The sequence below is a fragment of the Vidua macroura genome, chromosome Z, assembly GCF_024509145.1.
Source record: "Vidua macroura isolate BioBank_ID:100142 chromosome Z, ASM2450914v1, whole genome shotgun sequence".
In the NCBI taxonomy this organism is placed as follows: domain Eukaryota; kingdom Metazoa; phylum Chordata; class Aves; order Passeriformes; family Viduidae; genus Vidua; species Vidua macroura.
This window is the reverse complement of record NC_071611.1, coordinates 61,252,795-61,262,306: the sequence shown is the minus strand read 5'-3', so window position 1 is coordinate 61,262,306 and position 9,512 is coordinate 61,252,795.

Genomic DNA, 9,512 nt, shown 5'->3' with positions numbered 1-9,512 from the left:
ACTCTTGGACTGCCTGTGGCCAAGGAACACCCACTCTATTATTAAGAGGGGGTCCCGTTGACCCTTGTCCCACTGAAATATCACACCATACAAATGGGGCAACTCACCTAAGACGATGAATCGGAAAGGCAGCCCTGGTTGGCAGCGGTGGGCCTGCCTGCTCGTGATGGCTTTCTGGACCTTCTCGAGCGCTGCTCTGGCCTCTCGGGTCAGGACTCTCGGGGAACCTAAACCCTCATCCCCCTCCCTTTCTGCTAACAAATCAAAGAGGGGGGATAATTCCCCCGTAGTGAGTCCTAGCCATGGCCTGATCCAATTTAATGATCCGCACAGGCGCTGGAGATCATTCAGCGTCTTGGGGTTATCATTTATCTGTATCTGTTGGGGTCTGATTGTCCGGTTGTTAATTTCCAAGCCCAGATACTTCCAGGGTGGCAGCAACTGTACCTTTTCTTTCTGTAACTCAAATCCGGCCATCGACAAGGCCCTAACAGTGTCCTCCAGTGCTACTTGCAGGATCTCGCTGTCAGGGGCACAAATCAGCACATCATCCATGTAATGATAGAAAATACAGGATGTCCACTTGGCACGCATTGGGGATAGAACCCTAGCGACATACCACTGGCATATAGTAGGGGAACATTTGAAACCCTGTGGTAGTACCGTCCAGTGGTAGCGCTTCATTGGGGCTTCTCTGTTGATGGAAGGCACAGAGAATGCGAAACGGGGAGCATCATCCGGATGGAGTGGGATTTGGAAGAAACAATCTTTAATGTCAATTACAGCCAAATTGTAATTCTGGGGTAGCATAGATGGAGATGGCATACCCGGTTGGAGGGAACCCATATCTTGCACTGCCTCATTAATTTTTCTCAAATCGTGGAGGAGTCGCCACTTGTCTCTCCCCGGTTTTTTTATTACAAACACAGGAGAGTTCCAGGGGCTGTTTGTTTCTACAAGGTGTCCTTTTTCTAACTCTTCGTTAACTAATTTGGTGAGCGCCTGCAGCTTTTGCTTACTCAGCGGCCACTGCTCCACCCAGATAGGCTTATCTGTGAGCCATGTTACTTTCTGTGTGGGGCACTCTTCAGTGGCCGCACCAAAAAATGCTGGGGGACCGGAAATTCCAATTTGGCTCCCCACTGCGACATGGCATCCCTCCCCCATAATGTAAATTTGCAGTCGATCACGAACGGACGCACTGAGGCCAGTAGCCCATTCGGACCCTGAATTTGGACAATGTTTTTGGATTGTCTTGCCGGCTGTGGCCCGCCTAGTCCTAAGACTGGTGTGGCCATGCTTTGCAGCTCCCAGTGTGACGGCCACTTGTGTGGTGGAATGACTGTCACGTCTGCCCCTGTGTCCAACATCCCCTGTAGGTGTACAGATCGCCCCTCGCATTTGAGTTTGCACCATACCAGGGGCTTTTCCTCTCCCAACTTCCCAGCATAAAACACAGAGAGCTCCAGGTCATTGCACAGAGCACGAGGAATGGGAATTGCTTGTGCAATTACATGGCCCTTAGGCAGGAAGAGGGGGGGGTGGACACAGCGTGCTGCGAGATAGAAGAGCCTCGGATTGAGGGTGGAGATTACTGGAGGGACTTCTATCTCCATTGGAGTGCTCTTTGCGTCCCCTACAACGAGGTACCTGCAATTTAAGAGATCTTCCTTTTTCCTGGTCTCACAGCGGCAGATGTGCGATAGAAGCTCTGCATCTGCTATGAAAAACTGCCAGTCCTGGGAACGGAAATGAACAGAGTTAGTGAGTCGGAGTCGATAAGGCTCCCGGTTGTCACTAGTTGAGAGGCAGCCGCTTACTGATGGTACTAGATGGTGCATTGCGGCTCCTCTTGCAGCACCGCGACTTGCCTCATTTTTGTCTGAACGCGCGGCAAGTGCGCGTTCACGGGTCAGTTTTTTTGGACCGCGGGGTTCCCATTCTCCCTCCCCCCTCCCGCAACTCTGGGTAGCGTAGTCCCTAGAAGTGGGCATTGAGCCTGGAAGTGTCCCTCCTGATGGCAATGGTAACACCGGCGTGTGGATGGAAGTCGCTTCAGTGGTGGGTTCCTCGAAGGAGCAGCGGCCGAGGCAACTTGCTTGTCCTTTTTCTTTGGAGCCTCCTCCTCTTCCATCAGGTGCGCCTTCAGTGTGCATTCCTCGATGATCTGGCTGAGGGTTGGCGGTGGTGAGGCCGGCATTGACATGATGACTCTTTTGCACATGGTGTTGGCATTCATGTGCACCACTTCTAGGATCATTCCTTCCCGGCGTTCAGGTACTTCTATGCGTCTCTCCACGGCTGCCCGGACCCGATCTACAAAATCTAACATAGGCTCCCCCACAGCTTGCTTGACTGCCGTGTAGGGTATCCCCGGATCCCTGGCGGGCATGCCCAGGAACGCACGCTCTGCTGCATTCCTGGACATATCCAACACTGCTGTGGGAATTCCCCGAGCTTGCAGTTGCCCCTCACTCCATTCTCCCTCGCCCACAAGATGGTCTAGGGTGATTTGCTCTTCCGCGAAATCCAGGCCATAAGGCCCCTCGTGGATTTCGGGAAGTAGGTCTGCCGCTAGCCTTTTCCACCTCCTCTCCCACAGGTCATATTCAGAAGGGAGAAGCAGGCAGTTGAATAAACGCTTAAGGTCAGCCGGCACTACAGTTTTAGATGTTAAAGTGGCTTTTAGAATCCCTTTAAAAAAAGGACTCTTTCTGCCAAATTTTTGCAATGTCTTGCAGACCTCTTTGAGGGAATCGTAGGAGAGGGGTGTCCACGCAGGGTTTTCCCCTCCCCTTGTGTAGGGGACTGGAGTGTGGATCGACTGCTCGACTTCATGGACCGGGCTCCGTTGCACCCCCCCTCCTCCCCCCACCCCAGGTCTCCGAGGAGCGGGAGGACGTGGGGGCGGAGCGCGAGGGAGAGGACGGACAGGGCGGGGAGAATCCTCCTCTTCGGAAGGTGGGAAGGAGGCTACTGAGCCCTCCCGGCTGGGAGAGGGCGGGGCTGCTGACGCGGCAGGTAGAACATGCAAGGAGGGAACGCCTACGCGTACCCGAGGAGGGACAGGGGGAGGGGTGGTAACCCGATGCCTTGAGTGGGCAGTTCCCGCGCCCACTGGGAAGCAGGAGGGGGTGGGGTCGTAGGGAACAAAGGGAAGAAAGGGATTGTGGGAAGGGGAAGCCTTGCCATGTGGCCGCCCTCCATCTTGGGAAGGCAAAGAGATCGACCACGTGGCCTCGGCCTCCTCAGGGGGACAAAGAAAGGGGTTTAAAGAAACAGAACTGCGCGGGGTAGCGCCGAAACTGGGATTTTCAACTGGGAACAAGGGATTGGAAAAGGGGTTTAGGGTCGTGGCCTCAGCGAATCGACCGATCTCGCTAAGGCGGGGACGCCGGGGTGGCTTGGGGGAGCCAGGAGCACGATCCACGTTTGTGGAGCTGCCCTGCGTCTCAGACTGACGGGGTGCCCCCCCTCGCCCACCCAGATTAGGGGAAGAAGGGGTAGGAGAAGGGGATGGGGAAACAGATTCAGAGGGAGTAACAGATTTTCCGGATGGTTCTTTCCTTTCCCCAACCGAGTTTCGCGCGGGGTCTGATTTTACCACATCTGTGATCAACAAATGGAATTTAGGGAAGCAGTCATCTATGGAGGGATCCCTACCGATCCCCTCTGCTAGCCTTTTTCCCACTTGCTCCCAAAATTCTGTTTTGCGCGCGTCCTCGGTTGACAGACGGGGGAAAGCAAAGAACAACCACCGGACAAATTTCTTAACTAAATTTTTTGGGTATCGGCCCTTCACCAAAAGGATTTCTTTAACTTGGGAATAAAATTCCTTTTGTTGGGCAGATAGCACGGTCCCCATGCTTCTTCCACCCAAACCACCTCACCCCTGGGGCAGTAAAAAAGAGAAAAAAAAAGCAAGAAAACGCAGGCGACTCCAGCGGCTGCCGTTCGTGCTGCGCGCCGCACGTCCCAACCTCGGGAACACGGCCAGCCCTCCCCGTATTAGCTGGACACGTTTCCACGACTAATACTTACCAGACTGAAGTCTCTGCAAAGAAAAGCTGCCACCAGGGTCCGGGAGTCCCGGGAAGTGTTCTTTCTTCTGCCCTCCTGGCTGCGAAAGTTTGCACTTCCTGTCCCACGCGGGACACACTGTCTGGTCCCTCGTGGGCGACGGAGACTTCACTGACGTACTTTGGAGAGCTCCTGCTCTCGGTTTCCGTCCAGCACGGAGCTGTGGTCCGGCGCGGATCGCTGCCCGCTCTGGCTTGGCGGCGGCGCTCCCCCCTTGGCGGCAGCGCGGCCCCTGGCCGGCGGCGGCGGCTCCCGGCGCTGTTCCTGGAGCTCCGCGGTGAACCTCCGTCCACGCGATCAGCTCAGCGCTGGCCTCAGCCCCACGTTGGGCGCCAATTGCGGCGTGGGTTTTTGCTCTCCCCGGCTGCACGCGGCTCTTGGGAGCCCGGCTGTGGCGTAGCTTCCACGTGCTGCCGGGGTTTGCTGCCGCGGGTTCCCGGACACGGCTCCGTGTCTCGGGCGCGTGGGCTGGCCAACCGCTGTTACCGTGCGCTAGGGACCCGGCAAAGAGGAAGGAATTTGTCCATTTACTCCGTGCTTGGCAGGAACGGTTTATTGGTCACGTGGCGCGGTTCGATGGAAAGGCGCTACCGCTCCCGGCACTCGCATGGGAGAAAATGGCGTCTGACTGCCGGCGGGATAGGGCTTTATGGAGGGGCGGGGCGAGAGGATCCACGGCCTGCCGGCCAATAGGGGCGGCTGCCGTGGCAGTGACACCCGCAACAGCAACCAACCAGAGAACCCCGCAGGGGCGGGCACCGAGCCAGAGCTGAGCGGGATCGTGTGGCTAGCACGGGGTTTCCCGGGGCCGGACGGCAGGGTGGTTACAGGAGCAGCACAGGGGTAAGAGCCGGCAGCAGGCAACATGGGGGCAGAAACCGCGGGGGGGGGAACAACGCGGGGGAAACGCGGGATTACAGAACTTGACTTATTTTAACATAAATTAAAAACCCTAATCTAAACCCAAACTCCGGGATGCAACACATGTCCTCACCTTTTAACACACACACCAGCAAAAAGGAGAGAGGCATTGCTTCCACTTTGTTTAAGGGAACAGGAATAAAGTGAGAAGCATGGCTGTGCCATCCGCATTTCAATCTCCCTTGTTGCTGAAATGCTTATCTCACTAATAAAGGCAGGTCAGATCTGCTTATTAGTTTAGCTCAGAAAGATAAAGTAAAAGAGATGGCCTAAAACAGAACTCATCTTGCTTCACAGACACTTTATTTCTAAAAATACTGCTCTAATATAGGTTGGAAACAAAGCAAAGGAAGAGCTGGTGTACTGAATGCTGGTCTGTTCTTTTTCCAGACTACAAATTAGTCTAATAAGAGATCTCAGCTCTCCAACAACCCTTGCTTAGGAAAAAGAATAACAGCTTATTTCTGGATATAAAAATCACAGTATATATCTTACAATTTTGAAATACAGAGCTAAAGCATAACCTTTGATAAGCCAAAAGAAAGTATAATGAAAAAAAAAATCTTAATTTTCTTAGGAAACTCCATTTCAAATACTTTAATCATCTTTCTAGTGTTTTTGCTGGATCACAGAATGACAGAATAGTATGAGTTGGAGGGGACACAGAAGGATGATTGACTCCAACTTGTGGATGTGACAGCCTGGTCAGAGGGCAAGAAAACTAGTTAAGTTTTCCCAGAATCGGCCTGGGAAATTTCAGGGAGTTGGAGATAAACAATGATATCCAATTATTAAAAACAACGTGCAGGTGGTATTTTCCTAATATCTGTTTTCTTGTTATTCTCATAAAATTGTTTATAAATGGCCGTCTTGTTAATTAGCCAATCAGGTTAGATGTGTTGATTAAATGACCAATCAGATTCAGCTGTATCAGATCAGGGTATAAAAGAAGCAGCTCCAAGTAAAGATGTGTGCTTATGCCACTCAGCCTTCTGACTGACTATTTGTCATTTCTTACTGAACGGGGACTCCAACTCTTAAGTTAATGGCCCATACAGGGATCAAACCCACTATCTTGGCATTATTCGCACCATACTCTCACCAATGGAGCTAATATCATGGCATGTTGGAAAGATCCTGTAACAAAAATACACACTTTGCATAAAAGAGACTTTATATAGCCACAGATATCATAGGATTTCTCTGCAAACTGCTAGTAAGAAGGAGAGATAAACATGAAAAGAGGGGATGTAGAAGCAAAATTAATGGGAGCATGTTCCTCAGTACCACTGCAACGCAAGCACAATGCCAAGCCCTTCTTACTCTGGCAGGATTGATTTATTAAAGAAATATGGATATTGATCTAGTACCAATATCCAACTGTGACAGACAAAAACTCTCTAACAGTTTGAAGTTAAAGTGTATGTTTGTTACGATGCTGGGCAGCGTGCGGGATAGCTCCCAAATAAACACCGTGCCTTTCAAATGATTACCGAGTCCTTTTATCCATACAAGTATTGAATACCCAAAATACAAATACATATTCATAATTTAGTACATCCCATTCCTTGCTTCATATGCTAATCATTTCAAAAGCTATTAAGCATGTGTAGTTTGTTCCTTGAAATGGGTGGTCCCTTTCATGGGAAGTGGTCCCAAAATGAGGAAGTAAATGAAGTCTTCCTCATTCTGACCTTTCTACCTTTTCAATGCAAATATGACAAATGAACTCTTGGTAGAACTCCCATTCCCTGTCTTCAATTGGTTTCAGAACAGAGGAGGCCCACAACTGTCTTATGTTCCTAAAAGCTATTTGTCAGTTTCTATATTCTTCATTATAAACCCAGCTAACTAAACATTGTGTTGACAGGCAATCAATTATTATCTAACTACTAACTCTTAACTTCATCAAGGCCTACTCATTTATTTTAATTAACTCTAGTAAGGCTTATCTCTAACTAAAATCTTAGCTCCTCTAAAATCTCTAAATCCCTTAAAGTTTATGTTTCAGGATATGGTCAAACCTCGTCAGAAAAGCTGTGTAACATGTTTTCCTCCTAGGCTCCCAGTACAGTTTATTTTGTAGCTTAATGACTCCTAGGTCATTTGGATTTCATAATCCTGCATTTTCTCATAGCCTTTACAACAGCAGTGACCATCCCACGTTTTTAAACATGACCACATGCCTGAGACAGGTATGGAGGCTCTGCAGCTATGGCATGGACCGAAATGCAACCTGGCTCCCAGACAGGCCTGTCACTGGCCGAGGCCAAGCCCATCAGTGACAATCATGCTGCCTCTGAGATAACATATTCAAGGAGGCAAAACAACTGCAATAGCAACTGCAACCAGGGAGAGGAATAAAAATCTGAGAGAGAAACCACTCTGCAGAAACCAAGGTCAGTGAAGAAGTAAAGGCTCTGCCTGCTCCTGACACTACTGCAGACATTTCCCTATGTCCTGTAATGAAGAACATAGTGAGGCAGACTGTTGCCTCACAGTCCATGGAGGTACACAGCAGAGCAGGGGTGTAACCAAAGGAGGCTGTGACCCTGTGGAAAACCTGCTCTGGCGAAGGCTCTTAGCAAGGCCCGTGGCTCTGTAGAGAAAGGAGCCAATGCTGGAGCAGCTTTGCTGGTAGGAGTTGTGTCTTGGTTTGAAAGACAGATGCCTGCTAAGGAAGGCAGGAGCCTCCCCTGAAATTGAAAATGTAAACCACATCCCTCCAAATTATTATAATTTTGAAATTAAGGGGCTCTCAGGCAAAGATATGGGAGTAAGAATAACAGTTCTTGTTAAAAATGCAATAATACAAGACAACACTGACAGAGTCAGAATACGACCTGACACCCTGTGGGTCAGGGTGTCAACTGCAGTCTTCCTGGAGTGACAGATGTGGTTCTGTTGAAGCAGAGATCCTGTAGAAGGGTGTAGTTTTCCTCTGAAGGTCCAGTGGTGGTGTAGATGGTCTGGTCTTCCTCTGGGAATCCAGTAGAAAAGCAAGCTACTCCTCTGGGAATCCACTGGGGGGAAAAAAAGGTGGTTGTGGTATTCTAAATGTCAGATTACATCCAGGTAGGAATGCTTGGCTCCTCCCCCCTGGACAGAGCATCTCCCGATGGGATGATGTAATTTTATCAGTCATGCAGTGAGACTCAATGGCCCATTAACAGAAGCTATCTCCTCGCAGGGAGGATTGGTTGTAGAAGAGATAAAGAAAATTGCCCCACCTGGTTTTAACAGGTGGCCCAATTAACAGAAGATAACTGCCCCACCTCTAACAGATGGCAATAGAAAACACACCCCCAACCACATCTTGCATTTGCAGCTCAAGACAACTTGTGACCCCAGGGGACTTGCACTAGAACAGCCTGTTCCTGAAGGACTGACCCAGTGGAAAAGACACACACTGCAGCAGTTCATGAAGAACTGTAGCTCATGAGAAGGACTTACATTGGAGAAGCTAATGGAGGACTATCTTCCATGAGAAAGACCCTTCCAGTGAAGGGAAGAGCGTAAGGAGTCCTCACTAAGGAAGGAGCAGCAGAGATGTTTCCTCAAGTCAAGCCTGTTTTGCCTGTGACAGCAATTAGTGTGTAATCCCTCTTTACCCTTACATTCACATGTAAGCCTTTTGTTATATTTCGTCTCCCCTGTCCAGCTGAGGAGTGATAGAGTGTCTTTGGTGGGCATCTGCTATCTGCCCAGGGTTCAACACTGCTGAATACTGAATGGCTTTGAATCAACTCAAGATTGGCTTAGGCACACTCCTCAGCTTAGTCACAGTGCCAGCCCTTTTGGCACGAAGTGAAGGACTTGGCAGAAGCCTATAAATAAAGTAGCTGCAAGGCAAAAAAGCCTTAAGGGGAGCAGAGAATAACAACATGGACAACCAAACCCAGTGCAGATCATGGCCACATGCCTTGTGTGTGTTCTTCGTTTGACTGTCCATTTTTGAGGTGTGTTTAAGTTTCCTTAGCTTGCTCACTATTCTCCTCCCTGAACTCCTCCCCTCCCAAGTTGTCAATCCTTCCTTATCCCTACCCCTTTCTCCAGAACCTTCACTGTCAATTTTTTAGTAGTCAATGCCCCATTTGTTGCTTTGTATTATTCCCCTGCCCTGTTTTCCCTGATAGGTTAGTAGAATATTAGTCCTGCCTTAAACTCCTCCCCAGCTGTGCCCTCATTGGTTAGTTGTCCTATACCCCTCTTCCTGAGTTATAGTATAAAATCCTCTGTATATTCCCTAGTCTGGTATTGGGTCCTCATGTCATCCACACAGTAAATCATTCCAGTTTTACCCCAAGATCCATGTCGCTGTTCTTTGTTCCTGCGCTGGGCCACCAATAACTGGGATCTGCAGGGCTCGCAGGGGGAATGTCGCACCCCTTCTGTCACTAACACCCAGCACACCACTGAGTGCTGTGGCAGTCCATCATCGTTTCTGAAGCATATGCTTCGATATTACTGATTGAAACCATAAACTTTTCCTTTGGTGATGCTGTGCAGGA